This window comes from Anomaloglossus baeobatrachus, chromosome 2 (genome assembly GCF_048569485.1).
Source record: "Anomaloglossus baeobatrachus isolate aAnoBae1 chromosome 2, aAnoBae1.hap1, whole genome shotgun sequence".
NCBI lineage: Eukaryota > Metazoa > Chordata > Amphibia > Anura > Aromobatidae > Anomaloglossus > Anomaloglossus baeobatrachus.
The window spans coordinates 241,270,684-241,286,848 of record NC_134354.1 but is presented as its reverse complement, the minus strand read 5'-3'; the positions used below and the strand labels follow the sequence as shown (position 1 = coordinate 241,286,848).

The window sequence follows — 16,165 nt, the reverse complement described above, 5'->3', positions numbered from 1 at the left end:
TTCTGCAGCAGGATGGTGCTCCATCTCATACATCCATCTCTACAATAAAGTTCCTCCTGGCAAAGAAGATCAAGGTGCTCAAGGACTGGCCAGCCCACTCACCAGACATGAACATCATTGAGCATGTTTGGGGTAGGATGAAAGAGGAAGCTTGGAAGACAAAACCAAAGAATCTATATAAACTCTGGGAGGCATGTAAGACTGCATTCTTTGCTATTCCTGATGACTTCATCAATAAATTGCATGAATCATTGTTGAACCGCATGGATGCAGTCCTTCAAGCTCATGGAAGTCACACAAAATATTAAATATGGCTCTAATAGGACCACAACTTAATTCACCAATGTTATGCAACATATCTTTGTATCAGAAGTTAATTATTTGTTTGAATTTCACATTACTTTCTGTGGGCGACAGAACTTTTGTCTTGCCAAAATCTGACCTTTCTGTGTTCTTTAACTGAACAATATTTCAGCTTTGCAGCAACTTTATTTTCATAACCTAAACCAAATTTTGGAGGGATTCAGCTTTCAAAAGAGTAATTTATAAAAACCAATGGATGAATTTAAAGTCAGGTTATAAGCTTTTATTTACATAACATGGATAAGCGACAGAACTTCTGTCAGGGACTGTAAATTTACTTTTAATTCTCAAATGTATTTACTGAAATAGTAAGAATCTAGCACTATTATTAGAATTGCACCAATGCATTTAGATTTAAGCGGGCTTTACACACTGCGATATCGGTCCCGATATCGCTAGCGTGGGTACCCACCCCCATCTGTTGCGCGACACGGGCAAATCGCTGCCCATGCTGCACAACATCGCCCAGACCCGTCACACATACTTACCTGCCCGGCGACGTCGCTGTGACCGGCGAACCGCCTCCTTTCTAAAGGGGCGGTCCGTGTGGTGTCACAGCGACGTCACTGAGCGGCCGCCCAATAGCAGCGGAGGGGCGGAGCTGAGCGGGACGTAACACCCCGCCCACCCCCTTCCTTCCGCATAGCGGCCGGGAGGCAGGTAAGGAGAGCTTCCTCGTTCCTGTGGTGTCACATGGAGCGATGTGTGCTGCCGCAGGAACGAGGAACAACCTCGTTACTGCTGCAGTAACGATTTTTGAGAATGGACCCCCATGTCACCGATGAGCGATTTTGCAAGTTTTTGCAACGATGCAAAATCGCTCATCGGTGTCACACGCAACGGCATCGCTAATGCGGCCGGATGTGCGTCACCAATTCCGTGACCCCAACGAGTTCGCATTAGCGATGTCGTAGCATGTAAAGCCCCCTTTACACATCAAATCAGTACAAAGACGACTTGAAGACCAGAAAAAGGTAATAGGCTTGCCTCCACAGTCCAGCCACTTAACCTCAGCTACGCTGAACATTTATGATATGACTTGAATGGCCAGAGTGATATGACACTAAGGGTTTCTCAAATTATTTCTACTAAGGCCTTATCAGATTACCAAGAAAAGGTCTGGACCTCACCTGACAGACCAAGATCATGTTCTACATAAGAGTCATCTTCTACACCACTGTAAATTTTCCTATTTTCTTGTCTTCAGAACCCAACATATCATTACCTTAAGTACAAAATGAGTCAGTTTAGTTGCTAAACTAAACATTGCTCCAGCCATAGAAAGCGCTGTTCAGCATATGATCACTTCTATAAAAGCTGCCTCCTAGCTGGGCTTCACCAACTCATCAAATCATTATGAGATAACTCCTGGAACAGCATGTCCATGCTGAACTTTCCTTCCACCTCTCCTCTTACTCTCTCTTTGATAACCTACAGTCCGGCTTCCATCCACATAATTCTACTGAAACTGCCCTGACTAAAATCACAAATGACTTACTGCATAAGCTAACAGCCACTTCTCTATCCTCCTCCTTCTAGACCTGTCCTCAGCCTTTGACGCTGTCAACCACTCCCTCCTATTACAGATCATCTCTACCCTTGGTGTTAGAGATCTTGCCCTCTCTTGGATCTCTTCATACCTTTCCAAAGGGACTTTTAGTGTCTCCCACTCCCACACAACCTCCTCACCCTGTCCTCTCTCTGTTGGAGTCCCTCAAGGTTCAGTCCTGGGACCCTTGCTTTTTTTCATCTATACATTTGGCCTTGGACAACTCATAAAGTCTTATGGCTTTCAGTACCGCCTATATGCTGACGACACTCAGATCTACCTCTCTGGTCCAGATGTCACATCTCTACTGTCCAGAATCCCAGAGTGTCTATCAGCCATATCCTCATTCTTCACCTCTCACTTCCTAAAACTCAATGTGGCCAAAACTGAACTAATCATATTTCCTCCATCTCACCTACACTCCCTATCTGATCTATATATTAAAATAAACAACATCATGCTCAACCCAGTACCCAAAGTTCGGTGCCTCGGAGTGACCCTCGACTCTGCCTTGTCCTTCATACCACACATTCAATTCCTCACTATCTCCTGCTTTCAACTCAAAAATATTTCCAGAATCCGTCCTTTCCTCAATCCTCAATCTACGAAAATGCTAGTGCATGCTTTCATAATCTCCCGCCTTGATTACTGCAACATCCTCCTCTGTGGCCTCCCTGCTAACACTCTCACACCTCTCCAGTCCATCCTTAATTCTGCTGCCCAAATCATCCACCTCTCTCTTCACTACCACCCCAGTTCTCCCCTCTGCAAATCCCTCCATTGGCTCCAAATCCTCCACCGTATCCAATTCAAACGACTAACACTGACCTACAAAGCCATCCATAATCTCTCTCCTCCGTATATCTCCAAACTAATCTCCCGCTACACTCCAACACATAGCCTCTGGTCCTCCCAAGATCTCCTTCTCTCCTCCTCTCTCATTCACTCCTCATGCAACCACCTCCAAGACTTGTCCCGAGCATCCCTTGTCTTCTGGAATTCGCTGCCTCAACACGGCAGATTATCTAAAACACTTGCAAGCTTCAAACAGAACTTGAAACTCATCTGTTTAAAAATGCCTATAATCTTCAATGACCCCATTGCGTCACCACCGCCGGAGCTACCCCCTCACCACCGTGCCGGAACTACCGCCCGACTAACACCCACCTACTGTCTCCTCCCCAAAATCCTATAGAATTTAAGCTCGCAAGGGCAGGGTCCTCTTCCCTTTGTACCAGTCTGTCTATTGTAATTTGAATATGTAGTCTGTATGTAACCCCTTCTCATGTACAGCACCATGGAATCAATGGTGCTCTATAAATAATAATAATAATAGTAAAAATAACATGGATCTTCTAGTTTTGCTAAACGTGTAAAGTCTAAGGTAGCTTGAGTGCATACCAAATACTAGGAAATTCTTAAATTCATGCAAATATTTCATAAACGATCATTTATGCTGGACATTGTTGGTTATGATGTAAGTATAAATTGTAATGAGAGTGTTTTTTTATATAAAGTAGAAAATAATGTACAACCCCAATTCCAAAAAAGGTTCAAACGCTGTGTAAAATGTAAAGAAAACAAGAATGCAATGATTTAGACATGTCTTATAGTCATATTTTATTCACAACAGAACATAGAGTGCAGATCAGAACTTGAAAGTTAGACATTTTTCCATTTCATGTAAAAAAGTGACTTATTCAGAAACTTACATACCAAAAGTTTGGACACACCTTCTCATTTAAAGAATGAGTGAATCTACAATTTTCATGACTCTGAAAACTGTAGATTCACATTGAAGGCATCAAAACTATGAATTAACACATGTGGAATGAAATACTTAGCAAAAAATGTGAAACAACTGAAAATATGTCTTATATTCTAGGTTCTTCAAAGTAGCCACCTTTTGCTTTGATTACTGCTTTGCACACTCTTGGCATTATCTTGATGAGCTTCAAGAGGTAGTCACGAGAAATGGTCTTCCAACAGTCTTGAAGGAGTTCCAAGAGATGCTTAGCACTTGTTGGCCCTTTTGCCTTCACTCTGTGGTCCAGCTAATCCCAAACCATTTCGATTGGGTTCACGTGTGGGGACTGTGGAGGCCAGGTCATCTGGCGTAGCACACCATCACTCTCCTTCTTTGTCAAATAGCCCTTACACAGCCTGGAGGTGCGTTTGGGGTCATTGTCCTGTTGAAAAATAAATGTTGGTCCAACTAAACGCAAACCTGATGGAATAGCATGGCGCTGCAAGATGTTGTGGTAGCCATGCTGGTTTAGTATGCCTTCAATTTTGAATAAATCCCCAACAGTGTCACCAGCAAAGCACCCCCACATCATCATAACTCCTCCTCCATGCTTCACGGTGGGAACCAGGTATGTAGAGTCCATCTGTTCACCTTTTCTATGTCGCACAAAGACACGGTGGTTGGATCCAAAGATCTCAAATTTGGACTCATCAGACTAAAACACAGATTTCCATTGGTGTAATGCCCATTCTTTGTGTTCTTTAGCCCAAAATTAGCCCAAACAAGCCTCTTCTGCTTTTGCCTGTCCTTAGCAGTGGTTTTCTAGCAGCTATTTTACCATGAAGGCCTGCTGCACAAAGTCTCCTCTTAACAGTTGTTCTAGAGATGTGTCTGCTGCTAGAACTCTGCATGCCATTGACCTGGTCTCTAATCTGAGCTGCTGGTAACCTGCGATTTCTGAGGCTGGCGACTCGGATAAATGTATCCTCCGCAGCAGAGGTGACTCCTGGTCTTCCTTTCCTGGGGCGCTCCTCATGTGAGCCAGTTTCTTTGTAGCGTTTGTTGGTGGTTTTTGACACTGCACTTGGGGACACGTTCAAAGTTTTCCCAATTTTTTTAACTGACTGACCTTCATTTCTTAAAGTAATGATGGCCACTTGTTTTTGTTTACTTAGCTGCTTTGTTCTTGCCATAATACAAATTCTAACAGTCTATTCAGTAGGACTATCAGCTGTGTATCCACCAGACTTCTGCACAACACAACTAATGGTCCCAACCCCATTTATAAGGCAAGAAATCCCACTTATTAAAACTGAGAATGCACACCTGTGAAGTGAAAACCATTTCAGGTGACTACCTCTTGAAGCTCATCAAGAGAATGCCAAGAGTGTGCAAAGCAGTAATAAAAGCAAAAGGTGGCTACTTTGCAGAACCTAGAATATAAGACATATTTTCAGTTGTTTCACACTTTTTTGTTAAGTATTTCATTCCACACGTATTAATTCATAGTTTCGATGCCTTCAATGTGAATCTACAATTTTCAGAGTCATGAAAATAAAGAAAACTCTTTGAATGAGAAGGTGTGTCCAAACTTTTGGTCTGTACTGTATCTCAAAACATTTGGACAGGGCCATGTCTACCATTGTGTAGCACCCCCTCTTCTTTTTACAGCTGTCTGTACACATATGGGAGTGAGGAGACAAATTGCTGGAGTTGTGGAAGATGAATATTGACCCATTGTTGTCTGAGGTAGGATACTGTAGCAATATGTTATATGTTGTATGGCCTCTGAGGGCCTCTAGGGGTCTCACTACTTGTATGTGTGCACCACAAGCAAGTGGGAACTCGCTGGTACTGCAGACATAGTGAAGGCAGCAGAGAAAGATGTAATGGCTGACAACACCACTTAATAAAGAGCCTGAAGATCTCCACTGAGTTTGATTCATGAGAGACACAGCAAACAGAACATGGTGGCAGCCGGGCACAGAACCTTCATGTGACACACCTGCAAATCCTCACAGTTTGTGTGTGTAACTGGGACTGTACAGAATATCGTAGTAACTGTGAGTACAGATTTCCTGTCATTACTACAAGATGGAGACTGGTCTGGAACCCCCTCAGAGACTGGATGTCTTATCATGTAATCTATCCCAGACATGGAGACACTAGAAAGAGGAGTTTACTCTGTATGTGGATCTGACAGTGGCCCCCAGTGATGACAAACGTAAAGTAAAGCTGTTTTATTACTTAATTGGGGAAAAAGGCAGAGAACTAGCCCAGACCTTACTGCCAGACACAGACCGCCTCCTGACGAAGCCTTTGGTGAAACGTGCGTCGAGGCCCCGCACCCACGCCCGGACACATCCACCATTCCTGCTCTGACATGACGCAAGGTAACAGTGATTAATTATTCATGCCCTTTTGCCCTTTGGGACTTCTTAGGGGGTTTTACAGATCTCCTTCATATAATTCATTTCCTACACCGTCCCTGGTGACTTTCTATGGGCTATTTTTCACCTTGTATTGTCCTTTTTACATTGCTGCCTGTCAGCAGGCTGCCATCTGGTGGTGTGTCCTGGTATTGCTGTGGGTTGTTTCCTGGCAAGCTGTTTCCATCTAGCCTGCCTCCACTGTGTGTCCTGTATCACCTTTGTACAAATTATTAAATTTTGTATTTCACTTTGACTATTTGTGGTCCTCTTTTCTGTTGTATCCCCATCTCTATTTATGGAAAAATTGGGGCTACACATTTTTAGGTTTTATATTCTTGTGGACCTTTTCCGGTCATAGGAAAGGTTGTTTAGGTTATGTAAAGTAAAGCTGTTTTATTACTTAATTGGGGAAAAAGGCAGAGAACTAGCCCAGACCTTACTGCCAGACACAGACCGCCTCGTCCTAGCAGACATTGTGGAGGTATTTGATAAACATTGCAACCCGAAGAGACATGAGACTGTGGAGAGATACAGGTTTTTCACAAGACAGCAGGTGGATGGTGAAAATGTAGACAGATATGTGACAACGCTGAGGATATTGGCTGCAACATGTGGCTTTGGGGAAATCAGGGATAGCCTCATAAGAGACAGAATTGTATGTGGCATCAAAGACACTCGGCTCAGAGAAAGATTACTGAAAGAGGAAGAGTTGAACTTGGAGAGATTCATGCAAATCTGCAGGGCTGCAGAGCTGACAAAACACAGCCTGAAGATGATGGCAGGCACCAGTGTTAATGATGATGATAAGGTACATGCAGTATCTATGAAAGTAAAACGAGTCCAAGCTCCCCTTTAAGCACGATCCACTGCAAATATTGTAGTAAAAGACATAAGAGAGACAAAACCAAGTATCCAGTGTATGGTGAAACCTGCAGGTCATGTGGCAAGAAGAATCATTGCTCAGCTGTCTGCAAGCTGGGAACAGGCAAACAGCATGGACAGGTCCACACTGACACAAGACACGGACAGTGCAGAGGACATTTGTAACATCTTGGTGGTGGATTCACTAGGCTGTGCACCGGCCTCCCCTAGTGAGGCAACCCGGAGCTAACCCCTATACAGGGACTATCCGATCACCCCACCAGAGGGCCTAGATGCATGGTAGCCGGAACACTAGGGGTACGAGTCCTTCAGGGATTTGCAGGGAATGTCTCAGAGTCCAAAGGCACCGTGGGCAGGACGGATGGCGGGAACCGGGTTTAGGTGCCGGGTAGGAACAGCAGACGGGGTCTGGGTCGGGGTCTGGGTCCAGTGAGCCGTGCAGGCGGATGTGCCAGGTAGAGTTGGGGATCGGTGATGGGAATAGGCTGACAGAAGATGACGGGATCCTCAGCAGACGGTCACCGGGACACTTCCTGGAGAACCGGTTGTCAGGACCAGCGGGCAGAGTCTGTGGATGAGATAGAGTTAACGGAGAGACAAGGCACAAGGGGACCTGAGCACCTAGCTTTGGGAACAAGTTGATCAGGCACCGCCCACCAGAAAAGGGAAGTCTTATATACCCTGTACCTGTATCTTGTCATATCCTGTTCCTGGGACGCTGGCCCTTTAATACAAGGTGAGTGAGCGGGCGCCGCCCTAATGCGCATGCGCAAGGCTCGGGTGCCGGAGACCAGTACAGGACACTGTGATGGAGATGCAGGGGAGCCAGACAATGTGTCCTGGATCGCAGGGGGACGCCGGAGCCGGCGGGCAGGAGGCACGGAGGATGCAGAGGAGGGGTAGTGAGAGGAGCAGCCGCGGGCAGAGGGGCCGGGGACCGGAGCGGTGAGTGGCAGGCGGCGCCGGGGACCGGGAAGCGTGACAATATTACATAGCTACAGCTGCCACCTGCAACAGAGAATGTCAATGTAATCAGGCAGCCAGTAGTCAAGGATGCTAAGCAGCTCTATGCAAACTTCCTGTTGGATGAGAAGCCCATTAGATTTCAGCTGGATTGTGGAGCAAGCTGCAATGTAATTTCAAGTGCTCTGCTGAACAAACAGGTTTCCATTGGGCCAATGGACAAGGTACTAGTGATGTACAACAAAACTGTTCTGAAACCTATGGGGACATGTAAGATCAAAATATGGAACCTATGTAACAGGAAAAGGTACAGAGTTGAATTTACCGTGCTGCATGGTGGGAACCATGTACCATTACTGGGAGTAAAATCAGTGCAGGCAAAGGACTTAATAAAAGTACAGTCTCAGAACATTATGTCTGTTGAAGTTTCCCAGGATATACAAAATCCCAAACTAAATGCAGAGTGCAATTTAGACTTTCAAAAAATAAAAATGGAGTATGCTTATTTATTTGAAGGTCATGCGTGTTTTGAAGGTAATTACAGGCTAGAAATTGATAAAACCATGCAGCCTACCAGATTACCTCCAAGAAGAGTGCCTGTAGCTTTAATGCAACCACTGAAAGTAGAGCTACAAGATTTACAGAAAAGAGGCATGATAGCACCAGTCCAGAAGAGCACAGATTGGATCAGCAGTTTGGTCATAGTGTAGAAACCATCAGGCAAGTTAAGAATATGCATTGATCCTAAACCACTCAACAAGTCACTGAAAAGAAATCATTACCCAATGCCAACATTGGATGATGTTCTCCTAGATGTATCAAAGGTTAAAATATTTACTGTATGTGATTTCAAAAATGGATTCTGGCATGTGGAACTGACTGAAGATTCAAGTTTATTGACAACATTTTCTTCATCATTTGGACGCTATAAATGGCTGAGAATGCCCACGGGACTAAAACCTGCATCGGAGATGTTCCAGCAGAAATTGATGCAGGCTTTGGAAGGACTTCCTGGAGTAAAAACAGTAGCAGATGATATCCTCATATTGGTAGAAGGTGAAGATATGGAATCTGCAATCAAGGATCATGATCAGAAGATGATACACTTTTTGGACCGATGTAGAGCAAAACAAATAAAGCTGAACTTGGAGAAATTCAAACTGAAAATGTTGCATATATTGGACATCCTCTGACCTCAAAGGGTGTAAAAGTGGATCCAGAAAAGGTGAGAGCAATTCAAGATTTGCCAACTCCTACTGATGTCTGTGGAGTACAATGATTTCTGGGCATGGAAAATTATCTCTCCAAATTTTGCAAACATCTGTCAGATATGTGTGAGCCACTGAGACAGCTAACCCACAAAGACGTGCTCTGGGAATGGACAGAAAGCCAGGAAACTGCTTTCCGGTCATTAAAGAAGGCTATTGAAGATGCAGCAACCCTAAAGTATTTCGACGCAGATCAAGAAGTGGTGGTACAATGTGATGCTTCAGAAAAAGGCCTTGGAGCCACACTAATGCAGATCAAACAGTCAATCACGTTTGCAAGCAGAGCCCTAACAACAACAGAGCAGGGATATGCTCAAATTGAGAAGGAGCTACTGGCTGTGGTATTTGGGATGGAGAAGTTTCACCAGTACACCTATGGTCGACGAGTAATGGTGCAGTCGGATCACAAGCCATTGGAGAGCATTACAAAGAAACCACTACTAAATGCCCTAAAGAGACTACAGCGCATGCTGTTACGACTTCAGAAATACGATTTTGACATCTGTCCAGGAAGAGACTTACCGATTGCAGATACTCTAAGCAGAGCGTACCTACCTGTTACAAATGATGAGGAGAATGAAATTGAAACCATCAATATTTGTGACTACCTGGCAGTGGCAAAAGACAAGTTGAAGCAAATACAGACCTGCACAGAGAAGGATAAAATTCTACAGATCTTAAAGACTGTCATCTTGCAGGGCTGGCCAAAGTACAAGCAACATGTGCCAAGGGAAGTTTCTCCATTCTTCCACATAAGAGATGAACTGTCAGTGCAGCAAGGAATCATCTTTAAAGGAGACAGAGCTGTTATACTAGAAGCTCTCAGAAGAGACATACTGGAAACACTGCACTCTTCTCACTTAGGCAGAAAAGGATGTCTACGGCGAGCACGAGAATCTATTTATTGGCCAGGAATGAATGACCACATTAAAAACTATATAGCATAATGTCAAATATGTGCATCCTGCTGTGATAAGCAACAAAAGGAGACATTGCAACCTCATGAAATTCCACAGAGGCCTTGGTCAAAAATTGGAATAGACTTGTTCACATGGCATGACAAAGAATACTTGATTACAGTGGACTATTTGTCTAACTTTTGGGAGGTTGATTTGATACAGGACACAAGGGCAAGAACAGTGATTAAAAAACCCAAGGCACATTTTGCCAGGCATGGCATTCTAGATATCATGTTCTCTGACAATACTGCTCAGTTTACTACAGTAGAGTTCAAAACCTTCAGCAAGAGATGGGAATTTGAACACCAGACGTCTTCACTATGATATCCACAGAGTAATGGCAACGCAGAGCCGGCAGTGAAAATGGCCAAAAGACTCATGCAAAAAAGCAAAACAGGCAGGTACTGATGTATATCTGTCTATACTGTATCATAGAAACACACCTACCCAAGGCATAGACAGCAGTCCAGCACAGAGGCTCATGAGTAGGCGTACAAAGACACTCATACCAACCGCTAGTCATCTGTTAAAGCCAAAGTTGGTGGGAAACATCAAAGCTCAACTAAAAAAAAATCAACACAAGCAAGCTTTCTATTATAATAAAACTGCAAAGGATCTGCCAGATCTCCAGAGGAATGACAACATACGGCTGCAGCCAAGCAGCAAGTACGACAAATACGGCAAAAGGCAAAGGTTGTCCAGAAACTAGCACCTCAGTCCTACGAAATTGTAACAGAAGACGGAAGAAGCCTAAGGAGAAATTGGAGATATCTGAGGAAAACACAAGAACAAGATGATTCATGGCCTTTGGAAGAGTATCCTGACACCCAAGACAATGAGGCAGCATGTACAAGCCAAATACCAACAATTCCTTCTGACCATCAGGGTGAGGATGCTAGCCAGAGTCAGGCAATATCAGAAGGCATATTACCAGAATCAGAAGAACTACCAGAGGTGGACAGTGACTCTTCTTATGTTACTAGGGTGGGCAGAATGATCAGAAAGCCTGCGCACCTCAAGGATTATATGTAACTGTATATATTGTAATTATCTCTTACTTGGTCAGATAACTGTTGTGGTTATTATGTTTAATTGTTCTTCCAATTAAAAGAGAAAGGATGTAGCAATATGTTATATGTTTTATGGCCTCTAGGGGTCTCACTACTTTTATGTGTGCACCACAAGCAAGTGGGAACTCGCTGGTACTGCAGACAGTGCAGGCAGCAGAGGGAGATGTAATGGCTGACAATACCACCTAATAAAGAGCCTGAAGATCTTCACTGAGTGTGAGTCTAGAGACACAGCAAACAGAACAGATAATAGCTCCTCAACAGTCCTGGATCATCTTTCCAAAGTTTTAAGTTATAACGTGCCAAATTTTTTCTATTGGTGGAAGGTCTGTACTGCATTGAGGCCAGTTCAATACCCGGACTCTACTTCTGTGAAGCCATGCTGCTGTGATGGATGCATTATGTAGTTTTGCATTGTCTTGCTCAAATATACGGTATTTAAGGGCTTCCCTGATATCTGGATGGGAGCATATATTCTTCCAAAACCTCTATATAATGCTCAGCATTGATAGTACCTTTCACAATGTGTAATCTACCCATGCCATAGGCACTAATTCATCCTTATACCATCAAAGATGCAAACCTTTGACCTGTGTGTTGATAACAAGTTGGATGGTCCCTTTCCTTTTGTGTCTACAATACACGGAGCCCATTGGTTTCCATAATGAATTTGACATTTTGATTAATTTGAACACAGAACAGTTTTCCATTTTGCTGCAGTACATTCTAAATGAACTTTAGCCCAAATAAGACGTCAGTGTTTCTGGATTGTGTTAATATGTGTCTTTTTCTTTGTATGATAGAGATTTAACTCACATTTTTGATTGCACTGCAAAATGTCTTCACAGAAAATTTTTGAGAGTATTCCTGAGTAGCGATGGGCACTGTAAAGTTTGGGGTACATGCATAGACCTCGAATACGGACTTCTCAGGAAAGTAAGTGTTACTATTTGAGTTTCGGCACCCTGATAAAATAAAAATTAAAAATTAAAAGGAAAAAAATAAAGATTAAAACATAAGTATAGTCCTCACTGTTGTCACACTACTTCCTGGTCCACTCATTAACCCTGAAGCATATTCACTTATTCCCTCACCCACCATTTGTGATAGCGTCTATGATTAGTCACAATCAAACTGATGGCATGCTGGTGTCTGTGACTGGTTGTGGAGTAAAAAAACAAATAATTTGAAAAAAAATGACATAATGTCCTCCATATATTGATACCCAGCACAGATAAAGCAAAAAGTTACAAGCTACAGCCCCAGCTGTGCGCGTTTTCTTGGCTGTGTATCAAAATATGATAGACTCTATATGGCTATTTTTAATTTAAATAAATAATTTAAAAAAACGGCATGCCATGCCATCTAATTTTGATACCCAGACAAGATAAAGTGGACAGCTGGGGGCTGGTATTCTCAGACTGGATAGGCCCATGGTTATTGGGCCCCCCAGTCAAAAAATAGCAGCCACCACGGAATTGTTGCATCCATTAGATGCAACAATTTCGGTGCTTTACCCGGCTCATCCCAATTGCCATACAGTGGTGGCAATAGAGGTAATATAAGGGGTTAATGACAGCTGTGATTTCTCAAAAAGTCACAGCTCTCATCAAGCCTAAGGTTAGTAATAGGGAGGGGTCTATGAAACCCTGTAAGTAAAAAAAAACAAAAACAAACACACAAAAATCCTTTATTTTTATTTATTTTTTTAAAATACCCTTTCTCCAATTTATTAACCCCAAAACACCACTGCAGGTTCAACATAATCCACTCACTGTCCCATGACGATCCCAGCTCTGTTACATCTGAGGTTGCCGTGCACAGTCCCTTTAGAAAACGTGACCACTCACTGCATTCTGCCGAACATACTGACTGAGCTGCAGCTGTGAGTGGTGACATCAGTGAGTTCACCTCTATTTTCTGATATGAATAAAATATGGCTATAAAATATTCCCAAATCATTGCATTCTTGTTGTCTTTACATTTTACAGTGTCCCAACCTTTTATGAATTGGGACGGCTAAAATATTTTGTACTTGATAAATTGGCGTTTCACTCAATTCGATAGGTGACTGTTGGCCTGCGTACACAGCCTGATAATCTGAAATGAGTGTTCATTATCTGCTCATCTAAAAGCAGCATTACACCATCTCATACATAGTCTGTGGACATATCCCATACTGTTCAGTGCAGTATTGTTTGTATTGCTGAAGATGCCCTTGAACATTTAAATGTGACAGTTGCCTTAAAGATGCTATCACTCCTTTTTCCCCCATGCCAAGCTATTATGTGCAATTCTGTTTGATAATGCATATACTATTATGATGAAAAGATAATCTTCAGAGTTTAGATTATTTTCTACACACTCTATGTAAGGACCTTCTGCCCCTTCTTAATTTAATTTTGGTACATTCAGAATATGTGGTCATTTTCAGGAAAAAGATGATTAATAATATGGTTTTAGTAGACATATCATAGTTCTTGCATTATAAACCAATAGAATAACTAAAACCATACATAGATGGTCAGTTTTGTCTAATGTCTAAAGCAAAGCACACAGTTCCTGCTAAAGTGCTCAATTTGTTTTGTCAATGAGGTTTCTGGTGTTCAGAATGGGGTGGTCACATTTTTTTTGCTTTTGAGGGTTCTAGTGTTCAGAATAGGGTGGCTAATTATTTTTGTCATTGAGCTACTGGTGTTCAGAATGGGATGGTCAATTTTTTTGTCATTAATGTTACTGGCATTAGAGAATGGGGCAGTCAGTTCTTTTTGACTTTGAGGCCACTGGCGTTTAGAAAGGGATGGTCAATTCTTTTTGTCGTTGAGGTCACTGACGTTCAGAATGGGGTGACCAATTCTTTTTGTCGTTGAGGTCACTGGCATTCCGAATGGGGTGGCCAGTTCTTTTTCTCTTTGATGCCACTGGTGTTCAGAATGGGGTGGCCAATTCTTTTTGTCGTTGAGGTAATTGGCGTTCAGAATGGGATAGTCAATTCTTTTTGTCATTGAGGTAATTGGCGTTCAGAATGGGATGGTCAATTCTTTTTGTCCTTGAGGTCACCGGTGTTCAGAATGGGATGTTAAATTCTTTTTCTCGTTGAGGTCACTGGCGTTCAGAATGGGTGACCAATTCTTTTTGTCATTGAGGTCACTGTTGTTCAGAATGGGGTGTCTAATTCTTTTTGTCTTTGACGTAACTGGCATTCAGAAAGGTGTGGCCAATTATATTTGTCGTTGAGGTCACTGGCATTTACATGATTAATGTCCCTGATTTGAGAACGATTAAATCATTAAATAAACCAACTTATGTAATGTATTTGTGTTGGAATATTTTTCTACACAACTCAGTGGAAGCTGTTACCAATTGTGTCCAAATAGAAATAATAATTTTTGCTTTCATCAATGAGGGATTTAGATCACATGGAATATTTTAGGAAAGGGGAAAAAATCTGGGAGAAAGGTTAGCAAAAAAGAATTAAGACAACATACATGCATGTGAGCAATATCAGAGTTACTTATGCTCCACATTCTAAGGGTGCATTCAGAAGTATGTATAAACTGGTCTGAGATCAGACTGCAATACACAGACTGGCTGCGGTTCTCCCGACCCAATCATGAAAGCTTGATAGAAATATATGAAGCTGTCATGCTCTGGTCGGGAGTCCCGAAGCGAGTGCACTGAAGTGGATAAACTCAGTAGAACCAAACGGCACCAAGTCAGGTATGTTGCAGAAGTTAAAAATCTGCCAAATGTCAGCTGCAGTTTTCTTTCTTTTGGTTTACAGCAATTAGTGATTATTAAATGTAAAAGATAACTTTAATAAATACATATACAAGCAGGTGGAAAAAAAAACAGATAAATCCGATTAGGCTGTCAAGAAGGTGCATTCACCCCAAAAATGTGGGACAACCTATGCAGCATAAATTATAGAGAGTTTAACAATGGTTCGATATGATTCCAGAATTCTTAAAACAAATCTACATTTGTGAGATCAGAAATAAATTAAAAAGAAACAATCTCACCCAACAAGGAGATCCAGGTTGTGGGAGTTTTTATAGCCAGGAGTGTACCCCATGTTCACTCATGAACAATAATCACTATGAAGCTCATTCTACTGTTTGGGAAACATGCGGAGTGTTTTCAGCAAATGCATACCGCAACTTTACACCCCCAAAAAGCAAATGACGTAAATACACTGGTCAGACATATTAACCAATAAAGATATGTGAGGGCAACCAAAAAGGGAATAGCTAGTTGGTACCTCTCCTAATGATATAATTTATTTGTGAGTGGAGCATAATGATAAGGCACTCCCTAAGGAATGTGACTATTACTAACCCTTTCAACACCAAGAATAATGAAATAGAGTAAGTTATAAAATCACTGTGGCCCTGATCCACGCCTAGCTTGATAATTGTAACTCTCTATTAATTGGCCTTCCCCTCACTAGAGCTTCCCCTCTCCAATCCATCCTTAATGCTGAAGCCAGGGTCACCTATCAGGCTAATCGTTATTCGGACACTTCCGCTTTGTGCCAGTCATTGCACTGGCTGCCCATACATTATAGGATCCAATTTAAATAGCTTTTACTCACTTATAAAGCTCTTCACGGTGCAGCACCCCCCACCCTACATCTCTACACTTAATCTATGTCTATCACCCAACCTATTCTCTACGCTCCACAAACGACCTTCGACTAGCATCCATACTAATCTGAATCTCTCACTCCCGACTTCTTCTGAGCCGCACCAATCCTCTGAAATGCTCTACCCCAAGAAACTAGGATGATCCACAGCTTGCACAGCTTGACACTCCCTGAAAACCACATCTTTTTAGGGTGGTCTATCACCCTCCCTAATTGAAGTCAATTCATATATAGCCCCTCCACTATTTCTCAGAACATAACTCTCCATAACTCTGCCACACCCAAAA

The 16,165-nt window shown here is 42.5% G+C and overlaps 1 protein-coding gene across 1 annotated transcript in view; it reads left to right on the top strand.

Annotated features, from left to right (window-relative positions):
* The window catches only part of CD34 (CD34 molecule), a 154,435-nt gene that overhangs the window by 54,566 nt on the left and 83,704 nt on the right, over nucleotides 1-16,165 (top strand). The gene's annotated exons all lie outside the window — the stretch shown is intronic.